Source organism: Natator depressus, chromosome 2 (assembly GCF_965152275.1).
Source record: "Natator depressus isolate rNatDep1 chromosome 2, rNatDep2.hap1, whole genome shotgun sequence".
NCBI lineage: Eukaryota > Metazoa > Chordata > Testudines > Cheloniidae > Natator > Natator depressus.
Window position 1 is genome coordinate 242,957,237 of NC_134235.1, and position 15,519 is coordinate 242,972,755.

Below are 15,519 nucleotides of genomic sequence, written 5' to 3' on the forward strand. Positions count from 1 at the left end.
AAAGGGAAAAATAAACAAGTTAGCCTGACACCAGTCTCAGGTAAGATAATGTAATGGTTAATTTGGGACTTTATTAACAAATAAAATAATGCCAAGTAGCATGATTTCATGGAAGGTAGATCTTGTCAGACAAACCAGCTGACTTTTTTTTTTTTGACAAGATTACAAGTCTGGTTAATAAATGCAACTAGTTGGCATAGTATACTTGGATTTCTCCAGGGCATTTGACTTAATACAACGTGACATTTTTATTGAAAAACTTGCATCATATGGAATGAGCAGGGAATTTATAAAATGAATTAAACTGGCTGATTGACAGATCTCAAAATTAGAGCAGGCTGAATTTTTTTAGTTAATAGTTTATTTGCCAAAAAAATGCAGTTTTGGGTCGACCCAAAAATATTAGTGAATTTGTGCAGTTTCCTGAGTAATTTCAACCTAACTAGAAAATCAAAATGTTTTTGGCAATGTCAAAATGAAATGGCTCATTTTGACATTATTGAAAGATGTTGATTTTTTGGGCTGGAGTCACAAAACAGGCAGAGGAGGTTGTGCCATCCTCTTATAAACTCTAATCCAATGATTAAGGCACCACTTGGGATGTGGGTGGAAGACCTGGGTTCAATTTCCCACTTTGCCTCAAGTGAAGAAGGGATTTGAATTTACATCTTCCACATTGCAGGAGAATGCAAACAGACAAAAGGTTAAAACAAACATAAGGAAGTACTTCTTCACACAACACACAGTCAACCTGTGGAACTCATTGCCAGGTGATGTTGTGACAAAACTATAATAAGGTTCAAAAAAGAACTAGATAAGTTCATGGAGGATAGGTTCACCAATAGCAATTAGTGCAAGCCCATGCTCGTTGAGTGTCCCTTGCCTCTGTTTGTGAGAAGCTGGGAGTGGATGATGGGATGGCTCACTTGACTGCCTGTTCTGTTCATTCCCTCTGAAGCATCTGGCATTGGCCACTGTTGGAAGACAGGATACTGGGCTAGATGGACCGTGGGTTTGACCCAGTATGGCCATTCTTATGTTAGTGCCCTACCCCATGGCCATAGACTATTCTGGTGTAGGTTATTCTCAGTCTCTCCTATTGAAGCTGTTCCACTTTATATAAATAAATAGTCATTGGAGCAGGGCCTTGAACTTGGGTCTCTCTGCCTAGATAAGGACTGCAACCACTGGACTGTCAGATCATTCTGAGTCTCTTTTTCTGGGCCAATGACTTGAATAGACTTGGAATCTTTAAGATGAGCTTAGATACCTTTCTGAAAGATATGCTCTAATTCAACTTCTGGGAGAAATTCTACAGTGTGTGTGGGGAGGAGAATGCGGCTGGGCTGGATATTTCATGGTGGTGTCTTTTGACCTTGAAATCTTTGACTTTGTGAGTCACCCTGTTCATCCCTTTCTTTCATAAACCATGGGAAGAACAACACTGCCTGAATGGCCCTCAGCATGTTCACAATACTTTCAGGTCTGCAGTAAGACAATAACTATAATCACATCTCATGCTTCAGGACTTCAAATCGGTCACTTGCAGGGGTCAGGAAGGAATTATTTTCCATAATGCACAATTGCCTAGATGTATTCGGGGTTTTCTTTTTACCTTCCTCTGAAGCATCAGAGACTAGCCACAGCTGGAGATGGGGCAATAGATGGAGAACATCATCTGAGGTGCTACAGAGAATCCTCTTTTTTTAGATACCTGATTGGTGTGTCCTGTTCACATGCTCATGGTTAACTGATCACATTTGGCATCGGGAGTGGATTTTTCCCCACGTCAGATTGGCAGGAACCTGGAAGAATTTTCATCTTCCTCTGCACCATGGGGTATGAATCACCTGCGAGGACCATCTGGATATATCTCATCTAATCAATTCCCTGATATTGCAGGGTGTGACACTATGCCCCATATTCTTCATAGAAAGAAAAGGAGTACTTACATAAGCTGTAGCTCACGAAAGCTTATGCTCAAATAAATTGGTTAGTCTCTAAGGTGCCACAAGTACTCCTTTTCTTTTTGTGAATACAGTCTAACACGGCTGTTACTCTGAAATTCTTCATAGAGATATGCTTATTAGATGAATATGGCATAATTAAGATGTATTTTATGCAAGATGGGTCATGTGAGGTATCATTGGAAAGGTTATGATTTACTGAATGTGATTATCCAATTTGTATACATATATAACTTCTGTATCTGAAGTTAGGAATATTGACTATGTAACAATTATAACTGTGTTTTCACCAGGGGAACACCCACCAGACAGTACGCAAATGGCCTGGATGGGCCATTAGGAAGGACAATCGGACTTTGAAGATGCTAATTTCCCACCTTCCTGAGAAGCTTCCTGGGATGCTGCTTTGACACTACAGGGTCATATGGTCATGTCACCTGGCACTGGACACCATCTTGGCCTGCTGGTATTTTTCCACTAGGAGGGGGTTGGGGTCAAACTGGGAAACAAAAGATTCCTGCCATATGCAAATCCTACTTAAGACTGGGGAGTGATTTAATCTAAGTTCATTCTTCACTGAATCCCCACCCAGAATGACTGCTGGAAATATCTAAAAAACAAAGGGGAAGGAGGGAAGTGCAGGGTGCAGGAGGGGTTCAGGGTGCGGGCTCCGGCCTGGTGCCGCCTACCTAGAGCGGCTCCAGGGTGGCAGTGGCACGCATCTGGGCCAGGGCAGGCTCCCTGCCTGCCCTGACCCCGCTCTGCTCCAGGAAGCAGCCGGAAACGTGTCCCTGGGAGGGGGGGGAGGGGCTCCATGTGCTGCTCTTGCTGCTCCTCTAGGTACCTCCCCCAAAGCTCCCATTGGCCACGGTTCCCCATTCCTGGCCAATGGGAGCTGTGGGGGCGGAGCCTGGAAGTGAGAGCAATGCACGGAGCCCTCTGCCCTCCCCCCACCCCCAGGGTTCACAGGGACATGGTTCCGGCTGCTTCAGGGAGCGGCGTGGGACTCGCGGTGCCAAGGGGGGCAATCCCACGGGCTGGATCCGGCACACAGGCTGTAGTTTGTCCACCCCTGGCCTGGAGGTAGGCAGAGGGGCAGGGGGGCATGGGGAGCTTGGCGGGCCGCACAAAAGAACCCCGCAGGCCACGTGTTTGTGACCCCTGATCTATTCCAACTAAAGTTACTGGGCTCAGTATAGGGATATCTGAGTTAAATGTAATGGCCTTTGACATACAAGAATTCAGACCAGATGATTGAATGGTTCCTTCTGGCTTAAACTCTATGCAACTATAAATTGGCATATAGGTATGGGAGAAAATGTTTCCAGTTGAGTTTTTAACATAAACAAAAAAAAGTCTATAAAACAGAAACAATGAGGCGTCCGATGGCACTTTAAAGACTAACAGATTTATCTGGACATAAGCTTTCGTGCGTAAAAAAACCCCACTTCTTTAGATGCATAAATCTGTTAGTCTTTAAGGTGCCACCAGACTCCTTGTTGTTTTTGTGGATACAGACTAACACTGCTACCCCTTTGGTACTATAGAACAAAGAGATATAAAAAGATACTACAGTCAAAACATCGTTACAGAATAAGACAATGCCCTGGCTTTAAAAAGAAAGCATTTTTACACACTATTCCTCATTAAATTTATTCTGAGTCAGGCCTTAGTGAAAAAGCTGAAGTCCAGAAAATCTCAGTCATATTTAGTAACTTTCCTACAGCTGTTAGTTTAAAATTGTTGTTGGTATGATCAAGGAGCCACATGTGGTCCTCCTACAATAAATTGGAAATAATTTAAATCAAGCAAGTCACTCTTAAGTAATGCTATCAACATAGGTAAAAGAAAAATTGAACAAATATAGCGCTGATGATGATACAAGAACAAAATTATAGAGCAAGCCTTGGAAAGACATATTAATTACTATTAGCTTTGGGAGGAGCTCAAAGAAATGATGAAGAGGATACTATATAAATTGAAAACTTACTTTAAAGAACTAGGGTCCAGAATCTCTTGCTCACTGATACTGGATTGCATATAAAAATAATAAATAAAAAGTAGATATTCCCACCTACTGTAGTCTGAAAGCCTTAAACTATTTTTTTTTTTCAAACAAATTGTATTTGGCCCACACAATTTCCTATAAATTCTAAAGTGCTCCCTTCTTGCAAGGTCTGGTCCATTCTTCCGCTTTTGGATGAAGAGTGTGCAGTGTACCTGCTGTTCACCTTGGTTACAATTAATTTCATAGCTGCCAACACTAGAAGCCTAAAAACAAGGCCCCTTTGGGAGGGAAAAGTTTGCCACTGTAATACATTGGACTGAGGAGAGCTTTGTGAGTAAATAGTAATTGTTTTTGCTACAACATAGGGAACATTCATCCTAACTACAGACAAGGTGCATGTATGAATAGTTTCAGCTTAATAACAGTGGGACTTTTGTAGTACCTTCTGTCCATGAATCTCAAGCTACGTTATGAACATAAATGAATTAAGTCTCACTAAGCACCTGTGACCATTTTGCAAATGAGGAGACTGAGGCCATGTCTATGCTACAAGGTTTGCCACGGTGTCATTGCAATTTAATTGGCATAAAGCCACCACAGTTAGTGTATTGCTTGTGCATGTGCACACTTGTCTCCTTGAGTTGGTACTGCACATATTCACCAGGAGTGCTTGTGTCAACACACAGTTCAATGGACCATGAGTAAGTATCCCCACGTGAAACCCGCGAATGTTCAGCTCATTGTTTTTTGGATAGTTTTGGCAATGCATGGTGGGGCAAAAACAAATCATACATGGGTGACTAGGAGCAAGGAGTGAACTTCCCATAATCCAATGTTCTCCATCCCATAACACCATCTCTAGTCCACAATTTTTGTGTCTATTTTCAATTTCCCCACAAATCCATGTGGGACTTGTCACTCTCCTCCATCTCTGACAGAAGCATGGAGCCTGCACAGCTCTGCATTATTATCATGAGTGTTGCAAGCACAGGATGCAGTATCTGCAGAACCACAAGAAAAACCACAGGGAACATAATGATTTCCTGGTGGTCTGTTTGCTGTGGGACATAGTGAGAACCAAATCAACCTTATTGGTGGCATTCATGGAGCAGCTGCAGATAGTGGAGCAGTACTGTTTCTGGGTCCAAGAAATGAGCATTGAGTGGTGGGATTTCCTCGTAATGCAGGTTTGGGATGACGAGCAGTGGCTGCAGAACTTTTGTATTCACACGGCCACACTCCTAGATCTGTGTGTAAAGCTTGTCCCAGCCATCCAATGCAGGGACACCAAACTGAGAGCTGCACTGACAGTGGTGAAGTGAGTGATGATCACAAGGTGAAAACTTCTAATGCTGGATTGCTACCAGTCAATGGAAAGCCATTTTGGAGTGGAAAAATCCATGGTGGGGGCTGTTGTCATGGAAGTGTGCAGGGCCATTAATCATCTGCAGCTACACATGACTTTGACTCTTGCCAATGTGCAGGACATAGTGGATGGCACTCCAGCTATGGGGTTCCCAAACAGTGGTGCAGCAATAGACAACACTCGCATCCCTACTTTGGCCCTAAACTACCTTTCCAAAGAGTATCTCAATAGAAAGGGCTCCCTTTCCATGGTTTTCCAATTGCTGGGGATGCTTCACTGACATCAGTGTTGGCTGGTCAAGGAAGATGCCTGATGCTCACATCTTTAAGAAGGCAGGACTGTTCAGAAAGTTATAAGCAGGGACTTTCTGTCCTGACCCATTACCACTGTTGATGTTGAAATGCCAACAGTGATTCTGGGGGATCCAGCGTTCCCCTCAACCCCCGGCTCATGAATCTGTACACTGACCACCTCAACAGCAACAAGGAAAGATTCAACTACAGGCTCATCAGGTGCAGAATGACAGCTGAATGTGATTTTGGTAGAATGAAAGGGCACTGGCTTAGTTTACTCATCAGACTGGATCTCAGTGTCATGGCCCAGGATATAGACAATCTGGCCTAGTAGTCAGAGCAGGAGTTAGGTCTAGTGGGCAGACCAGGCATCTAGGTTTGGGAACAAAGCCTCGGGTCAGCACCAGAGTAAACTGCCAATTACTGAAGCCAGGGGTCAAACCAAAGTCTGGAATTGATTATGAGGGTTGGAGCTGAGGTCAGATACCAAATGCCAGAGTCCAGGGTCAAGTCAGAGTCAGAAATTGTAGGCCAGGGTTGGAGCCAGGACTGGTAAATAATGGTAGAAGCGAGATAAGGGCAGGAACTGGAGGAGAGGCAAGGAGCGAACACGGAGGAAACAGGCACCAAGGCAGGAGCCAGGAACAGGGTTGGGTGCAGGAAGCAGGACAACAGGAAATCACCTTGTTGCTCAGACAACTTTCTGTGCCTCTGTCATAAATATAAAGGGAAGGGTAAACACCTTTAAATCCCTCCTGGCCAGAGGAAAAACACTTTCACCTGTAAAGGGTTAAGAAGGTAGGATAACCTCGCTGGCACCTGAACAAAATGACCAATGAGGAGACAAGATACTTTCAAAAGCTCAGGGGAGGGAAAAACAAAGCTCTCTCTCTCTGTCTGTCTGTGTGATGCCTTTGCCGGGGACAGAACAGGAATGTAGTCTTAGAACTTAGTAAGTAATCTAGCTAGATATGCATTAGATTCTGATTTCTTTAAATGGCTGAGAAAATAAGCTGTGCTGAATGGAATGGATATTCCTGTTTTTGTGTCTTTTTGTAACTTAAGGTTTTGCCTAGAGGGATTCTCTATGTTTTGAATCTAATTACCCTGTAAGGTATTTACCATCCTGATTTTACAGAGGTGATTCTTTTTACTTGTTCTTCTATTAAAATTCTTCTTTTAAGAAACTGAATGCTTTTTCATTGTTCTTAAGATCCAACGGTTTGTGTCTGTGGTCACCTCTGCAAATTGGTGAGGATTTTTATCAAAACTGCCCCAGGAAAGGGGGTAACGTTTGGGAGGATTTGGGGGGGGGGGGGGGAAGACATTTCCAAACGGACTCTTTCCTAATAATATAATACCGGTTAGACGTTTGGTGGTGGCAGCGAAAGTCCAAGGGCAAAAGGTAAAATAGTTTGTACCTTGGGGAAGTTTTAACCTAAGCTGGTAAAAGTAAGCTTAGGAGGTTTTCATGCAGGTCCCCACATCTGTACCCTAGAGTTCAGAGTGGGGAAGGAACCTTGACAGGCTCCTTCTGGCTTAAATAGCATGGTTGGACCAATCAGGGACCCCCGGGCAATCCTCCAATCAGGACTCCCATGGGTGGTGCCTTGGCTGAGGCTGTAGTCCTAGTTTCTCAGCCCACCAGATTTTAGCAGACATTGAACGGAGGCCAGGATGCAGCAGTTGTCTGGGAATTCCCAGGCCTGGGTTCAAGAACTGGGACATCACATTCAGTGTGAAAAATATACCAAAGGTTATAGCTGCCTGTTGTGTCCTGCATAATATTTGTGAAGCAAATGGGGAAAACTTGCTGTGGTGGTAAAGGGGCTGCCAGTTGAGTTTGATCAGCCAGACACAAGGGCTATCAGGTGAGTTCAATGAACAGTTATACGGCTTAGGGACGCTTTGAAAGAGCACTTCACGAGCCCCAGTAATGTGTGATCAACCTGACACTGCAGTTTGGGGGCCTGCTAGGACGTGCATGGTACTTGCTCTGCATATATTACTGAGAATGCATTTATTAATCTTGGAGTGCTTGCTGTACATTTTTGATAACTACATTGTTTGGCACTGATCCTATGGGTTGCGACTGTACAAGACCACTATTTTCACTACCAGCAGGCATTATACACCATGTGCTGTAAATTAACAAGATGAATAACTTTTAAAATCCAAGAGTTTTATTCACTTATGAAAACAGCCCCTCCCCCATCTGAAGAATTTAAACGTAAATACATTTTTACTTAATTTTTTTTGGTGAACCTTAATAAATAAGTAAGAGGAAGGAACACTGATGTCCATTGTAGCTATACATATACCAACCATGGCTCTTACAGGTCAGTGTATGTGAAACTGTGGTTGTCCACGCTTTCCCACAGTGTGGAGTGGTAGGGGTAAGCGTGTGGACCCTGAGGTCACGTGACATGCTGAGGCGGGATGGGTGTATGGAAATGCTATGCTGCAGTTCTCCACAGACTGCAATGGGACTTGAGCCCAGGATTGTTGAGCCTGGAGATCCACAAGAGTCTGCAGCCTTTGAATTTGCTGACGGAGAAGCTCCATTATATCCTGGTGCCACTCCCTCTGCTTTTCCTGCGCCTTTTTCCTGCCTCCTCTTTCATTCTCCATACAATCTGTTATATTCAACCTCCAGGCCCTATGTTCAAGATTTGATACAACACTGACTTGCAGGATTTCGCAAAACATGTCCTCCCACTTCTGCTTTTTCTTCCTCCTTATCTGGATCAGTCATTCTGCTGGTGTGGAGTGGGAATACCTCAAGGCTGCAATAAAACACCATTGTCAATATAGTAGGAACAGAAAGTGAAACTTAAGATTCAGAACTCCCCCCCGTTTCCTTGCTCCCCTAAAGTGTTAAACAAGAAACGCTTATTGACACTTCTGCTTTGGAGTGCTTGTGCCCGGTTCAACTCTCAGCTCAAGCCAGGATGAGTATGACCCTCTGTGGTGAGGGAAACGAGAAGGGAGTTGCATAAAACTGAATATAGGGCACTGGCACTGAAGACTGGAACCATTTTCCACAAGTGGTGGTGGTTTTCACTGATATCTCATTCGTGAGGGTAATAAAGACAGAGAGAGCACAACTGCTGTTGTGTCCCAAAGTCTCTCAGGCCTGTGTGTGCTTAGCCTCTTTTTGGCATTGGTACCTGCCAAAGTTATCGCCGATGGGTGTGGGAAAGTGTCCTACCATGACTGAAATACCATGAAGAAATAAGGCTGCCATTCCTAGAAATCTTCAGGAGAGGATTGCAGTGTACCTTCATGGAAGTTTCATTAAGATCTCTCAGGAGAATTCAAGGGACGTCCCTATGCACACAAATAAACTACTCCACATGCTATTGCCCCCCAAATCTAACTCTAAAGGGGAATGAAAAGCACAGATCTTTGTTGTACCACTTCTAGTAAATTAGTGAAAAGTCTATAGCTGTGTCCTTCTAAATTGAGAGTGCCATCACTGTAATGGGAAATTTATTTACACACTTACCTGACTTCCTTCCCCCTGTGCTTGACTGCAGGGATGGACTGGACTGTGATGGAGTTAAAAACAGGTCTTAATTTGCTGCACAGCTGGACCCCCTGTTACCCATCCCCCATAATCCTCCTCCACTTCCTCCTCCTCACTGTTCACAGCAGGGGAATAACTCGGGTTCCTCAGAGGTATCCACAGTGGTGTGTGGGATCGTGGTGGGATCTCTGCCAAATAGGGCATGCAGCAGGTCTGCAGCCTGACACCAGATCAGTTGTTGGCCTTCTTGTATGCATGCCACAGTTCCTTGGCTGACACGTGGCACTGCTCCTGGTCCCTCTGTACGAGGAGACTTTGGCAAACCACTAAAGTGCCTGAAACCACTATGGCTTATTGCTAAAAGCAGCCAAGTCAGCAGGCTGTAAATTAACCAAGTCAGCAGGCTTTGCTTAACCAAGGCAGGAGGGGAGGGGAAGGGGGGTTGGGTGCCACAGAAAGGCAGCTTGATCCCGTGTCCTTCCTGATAAGAATTGTGTTGAAGTTGCTGATACATGCATCTTAGAAGAGCAGGAGGTGCCTCAGGAATGTCTATTGGGGCCTCAAGGCTACAAACTCTGGAAATCCCACAACTGGTTAATCGATAATCAGAAGGAACCTCTCGCTTGACCATTGAAACTGCTTACTTAACAAGTTTGCTTTAAGGGACATGTCATTCTATTACTCATGTATAAATAAGGGGGAAAAGTTTGAGGTAGGGGGACTCTTCAGGACTGGACTCTCTCTCTCTCTGGATGCATCTTGTGTTTCCCAGTGGCAGACGGGCTGTCGCTGTGCCACTTGAGAGCCATGCTCAGCTTCGGTAGTTATCAAGGGTTGGGGGTGTTTTACTAACCTCTTGCGGACATGTGTATAAGTGCTTGAGACTAAGTAAAGTTTAGCTTTAAGTGAAAGCACTCTTGTGTTGTCCTGTTTGTGCCAGCCATCTATTGGTCGGACAGCCGTGTCTCCCCTGATTTATTTCCTGACACCACCTCGCACAGAGTCAAAGTTACCAAAAGCTTTGGGTTGAAAGAACCCCGGGTAACACCTCTTTGCACCCCTTCTCCTGCATCCACTGAGCAATCTGCCCATAGATGTGAAGGTTTCTATGGCTGGTTCAGAGCTGTGGCTGTATAGCCTTTTCTCCCCCGAGTCCCAGGTGATCCAATATCTCCTGTCTACTTTCAGGCAGGAGCACATCTGGAGTGTGTAGTCCCCACAGTCAGCTGGGCAGTTGTGCACTACAACTGAGAGCAGATAGGTGTGCTCACCAAGCTGGACAACCAAGAAAAGGCATTTAAAAATTTGAAGGGGTTTTAAAGGAGGGGGCTTCCAGTCTACATGACCCATGGGCATTGGAGTTAACAATTGTGAACAAAGCAGTCAGTGTCAGGTAGTGTGGAACAGCTGCTGAAGGACTGTTAGGATCAACACAGGTAAATGCAGTGTCTACGCTTGTGCTATGTCAACCTCTGTACATCGATCATGACTCAACGCTGCTCAGGGAGCTGGTGTTACTACGTCAGCATAATGGGGCACTTACATCAGTGGGAGACAAATTTAAGTGTAAACACATGCACAACAAGGTCGACTCAAGGCAGTTTACATTGACCTATGTCTTCCCAATATTGAAAAGACTAAAGTGCTCCATCAGCCTGCTTTAGGTCTTGCACATGACTCACCACAAATCACCATCAAGAGACAGACTTTGGAGACAGTCGAGCGAGCACTTCTGGTAGCCAACTTTCTCAAAATGCAAAAATCAACAGTGAGATCCAGCACAGGACCCAGTGTGCAAGTGCATCCTTTGGGAAATTGCTCTGATGCATTTTCACAGACCATGACCTACAGCAGGATACCAAGATGCAGGTCTAGAAGGCAACTGTTATTCCTACACTCCTTTATGGATGCGAAACCTGGGTGACCTATTGACAGCACCTCAAGAGTCTGGAGAGGTACCACCAAGGAAGTCTCTGGAAGGTACTTTTCATCAAATGGAAAGATCACTGTACTAATGCCAGCATCCAGGACACTGAAGCCAATGTCACCAGCATTGAAGCAATCATCCTCATGCACCAACTTAGCTGGGCTGGACATTGTGTGTGCAAGCCACACTCTCACCTCTGAAAACCAGTCCTCTACTCTCAGCTCACCCATGGTCAGATATCCTGTGATGGTCAGAGGAAACACTACACAGACACACTGAAAGTGTATCTCAAGACAACTGATGTTGACATCACAAGCTGGGAAGAGCAAGCAACCAACTGACCTCAGTGGTGCCACATCTCCATCAGACAGTAGCTTGCTTCGAGGAGAAGCGTCTTACCCTCGAAGCTGAAATGAGAGGGAGAGAAGGAAGGAAAAAGAAAGAACTTTCTCTGAGCTGGCAGCTGACCCACCAGGAAATGTCTCTGCCTACTGCAGGCAGATCTGTGATTCCAGGATTGGACTCCTGAGTCATCTCAGGACCCATATGTAAATCTGTGGTAGAGATCATCCTTGAATTGAGGGATTGCCGATGATGACATTCACCTAACTTTATAGTGTGGAGCAGGCCTGAGACAGAGAAATGGGACTTGCCTAGGCAAGTGGCAAGACCAGGAATAGAATAAAACCTCCTGTCCCATTGTCTTGTATATTAACTCGCAAATCACTGTGGTATGGCCTTTCAAGGGACTGTATTCTGTATCCTTTACAGAGGTGGCTGCACATCAGTGATGGCTGCAGCAACATTCTTCTCCAGAGAATTCAAAACCATGTTCTCCACTGCCTCTTTGTGGTTTAGGTTATAAATTAATTCCAGGGGCAGGGGCAACCCCCAGCACTTGCCGCACTATATTTTCAGCTGGAGAGGATGTAGAGCAAGGAAGCCCCTCTGTTTCAGGAAGCAAAGGACAAACGTGTAAAGACTCCTGGCACTGCCAACTCTCATGTTTTTGTCTCATGATATTTGACATTTCACTTAAAGCCTCAACTCCCAGACAGCTCAGCAGCTGCTGTTCTTAAAACGTAAGGCCTTGTGGTTGCAGAAGAAAAAGCTTAAAGCCATGACGCAAGTGCTCCTTGGCTGTCAGCAGGCTCTGAAACCCAAGGTAAATTAAAAGAACCACAGAATTGTTATGTAAAAAAAAATTCTCATGATTTCGAAGCCAATCTTGTGATTTTTGAGGCCTGCCCCCTGTACAGATTACAGAACCCCAATGTGTAAGGGCATTGACCTGTCCCATTCAGCAAGTGATATGAAACTGCCGGTGTCACAGCTCTGGGGCTGGAACCCCATAGGCCACCGCATTTCCTGCATGCATCCTATTGACATGCAGCAGGAGATTGGCTCTTAGGGAACATCTATGCTGCGATCAGACAGCAGCGGCTGGCCCTGCCAGCTGATTTGGGCTGGGGCTGAGCGACTGTTTAATAGTTCGCCCTCGGGCAGCAACAGCCTGAACCCTGGGATCTTCTGTCTCAGAGACGGCTTCCTGACATCATGGGAGCCGAGGTCAGGCCGTGAAATCTGTGCCTGGGTGTGCGTGGAGGACCCTCCGCCCATGACCCGCTGCGGGGCGGAGGGCGGCGATGGAAAGTGCGTGGGGGAACGCGGAGAGCTGCTCGAGTCCAAAGGGACATTGCTCGCCTCCAAGGGGCCTTGCTGAGGCGCAAACGACGCCAACCGGCTGGCGAGCGCAGGAACTGGAGAGCAGCCGTATCCCCTCCCACCTTGAGCGGCGGCAACCCCTAACCAGCCAGCTCCTCCCTTCAACGGCCGCAGCGCTCGCGCGCGCACGTCACGCCCTTTGTAGTGCAGACAGAGTCGAGTGGGTGGACGTAGAGGCGACGGGTGCGCGCTCGCACTTCCCCTCGCGCACGGCTGTGTAGCGGCGCTTGCGTAAGGGGCGTTGACGGTTAACGGCCGCCGCGCCGCGGGAGAATTCGAAACGGGGAGAGCGAGCGCAGAGCGGCTCGGGCCGATGTGAGTCTGGGGTTCCTGGGTGCGGGGCTGACGCTGGGGGCCGGCTGAGGAATGGTGCTGCTGCCTGTCAGCGTCAGGGCTGGCCGAGGCGCCTGGGCAGGGGGAGGTTGGTTCTGTCACGGCTGTGTGAGAGAGTGCGGGGCGGCAGGCGGCCGGGAGCGGTGGGATGCTGGGCGGGCTGCCTGGGTGGGGAGGGAGGGAGCACGCGCGCGCGCTGGGTGGCGGTGCTAGCGCGGTTCGCGGCGGCGGTTATCCGTATCATCGGGTGCCTGTTTCCCCAGTCCTCCCGCTGGGCTCCTGCGCCTCAGAGAAGAGGTGCCCCTAGGGGCAGCACGGCTCTGCCCCAGCTAGCAGACTTGGCCTGGCTGCTTCCTGAAGCGACCTGCCTCTCAAATTTCCAGGCTGTTAAATCTCACCGAGCAGTCGGGCGACATTAACAACAGAAAAACCAGGGGAGAGGATTCATACCACTGAAATATTCCAGACTATGAAATCGTCACCCACAGGACCCGTATCATTAACTGGGCAAAACCCTTATGTATGCTGCAAGTACCAATCGTACTACGCTGGGCCTTGGGGACAGGGATAGAGAATAAAATAAGACTTTTTTCTTCTCTACCATTTCTACAAGTTCTTTTGATGAAGGGCTTTGTAAATGGAATATACTTCAATTACACCATTACAACACGTTATTTGTGTTATCACTTATTAAGTAAAAACTGGCTTATGTATGACTAGCAACTGAAATGTCAACTTCCTGTTTAATTTCCACCTCACTTTTTCTCTCACACTTCCTGCACTGGCATATGATTTTATTGTTACAGCTTGAGTTTTATAGCCATAGGCCTTTTCTCATTACCTTTGTATATACATTGTTACCCCTTTGTACCCACTTACTATTTCTAAATTAAAAACATAAAAGGGAGGAGCTAATTAAAAAAATACCACAAACTACTGATAATTTTTTCTCCTGTTTTTTCTGTATCAGAAAGTTTGATATTTCAGCCACCAAAGTTGATGGAAGATTTGCAATAAATATTTGCAAATTATGTAGAGGAGAATAAAGTGGAATGGGTAGGTAAATGCCTCAAATATAAGCATTATTGATCGTGGTAGAAGGGAGCTGAATCTTGTAGGTAGTTATGTAAAAGGGAGAATTACAATGTAAAGAGGTAGACATGAAAAGTGGGAAATGTGTCTTGTTTTCTTACTGAAAAGGCACTTTGACACTCAACTCTGCACCCCATTTTAAACTGATTACAGCTTCCAAAATTATTATTTTTTTGCCACAAACAATTAACCTCTAATGAGCTTCAGAAATAAGCAGAGAGTGCAAAGCTAATTATGGATGTTACTCTCAGTATCTGAATCTATAGTCACATGACCATCTCCACTAAATGCTGGATTCTTGTTTAAATTTTCTTGCCAGGTGATACAGGCAGTATTATACCTCAGGTGCACCACCAATTTTTTTTTTTTTTTTTTTACGATCTGGCAGAAAAGTGTGAATCAAACTAGTTCTGATTGTTAGTAACCACAGGATGAAGTTCTATTCTTTGTTCAAAAGTTCAAAATTTTGTGAAGTTAATCTTTTATCTAGATAGTTAAAACAAAATCAGTTCTCCTCATTCTCTCTTTTGTTAGTTTTTACTGGATTCTAGCTTAGATGGTAGAGAAATCCTCTTGCTGATTTAAGTTTCACTTAAGACATTAGTGTGGGTATTTCTTGCTTCTTATTGCTTAACATCTTACTGTAAATTGCACAAAGACAAAACAAAAATATTTTGAAAAATACAACCAGTTCAAAAAGGAGCTAGAAGAGATCTTTAGCTCTGCTTTAGTGCTGAGTTGAATCTTCCTTGGACAGGGCACAAAGATTTCCTTGACCAAGTCCTGATCTACGCCTAAAACTTTTGTGCTGAGCTATTAGTGCATGTGTCCACACTTGCACTTGTCTGCCAGAGACAAAATTTCCATTATGGCCATGTAGTAAACCGCTTCCCCATAGCGATGTGGAGCTGTGGTTGATCTACTGAAGTCGATGCAGTGCTAGTGTAGAAACTGTGTGACCTGTGTTGACCCTAACAGTCCACCGACAGCTGTCCCACAATGTGACAGTGATTGGTCTGGTCACAATTGTGAACTGTGCAGCCCAGGGTCACGGAGACCGGAAGCATCACCTCCCCTCCCTGCCAGTGTATTTTTGAAATGCCTTTTCCTGCTTGCCCAGCTTGGAGAGCACATCTAGCAGCTCATCCTTGTTGTGTGCAACTGCTCAACTGAACATGCCAGCTCCACGCACTAGATGCGCTCCTGCCTGGAGTAGACAGGAGGTATTGATTTCTCTTTGTGGTGAGAAGCAGCTGTGCAAGGACAGCTACAGACCAGC

The 15,519-nt window shown here is 45.6% G+C and overlaps 1 protein-coding gene across 1 annotated transcript in view; it reads left to right on the forward strand.

Moving 5' to 3' along the window:
* Window positions 1-12,996: 12,996 nt before the first annotated feature.
* The window catches only part of NCAPG2 (non-SMC condensin II complex subunit G2), a 115,525-nt gene continuing 113,002 nt past the window's right edge, over window positions 12,997-15,519 (forward strand). The window contains exon 1 of the mRNA XM_074943425.1: window positions 12,997-13,130. The gene's annotated coding sequence lies outside the window, so the exon portion shown is untranslated. The remainder of the gene's footprint in view (window positions 13,131-15,519) is intronic.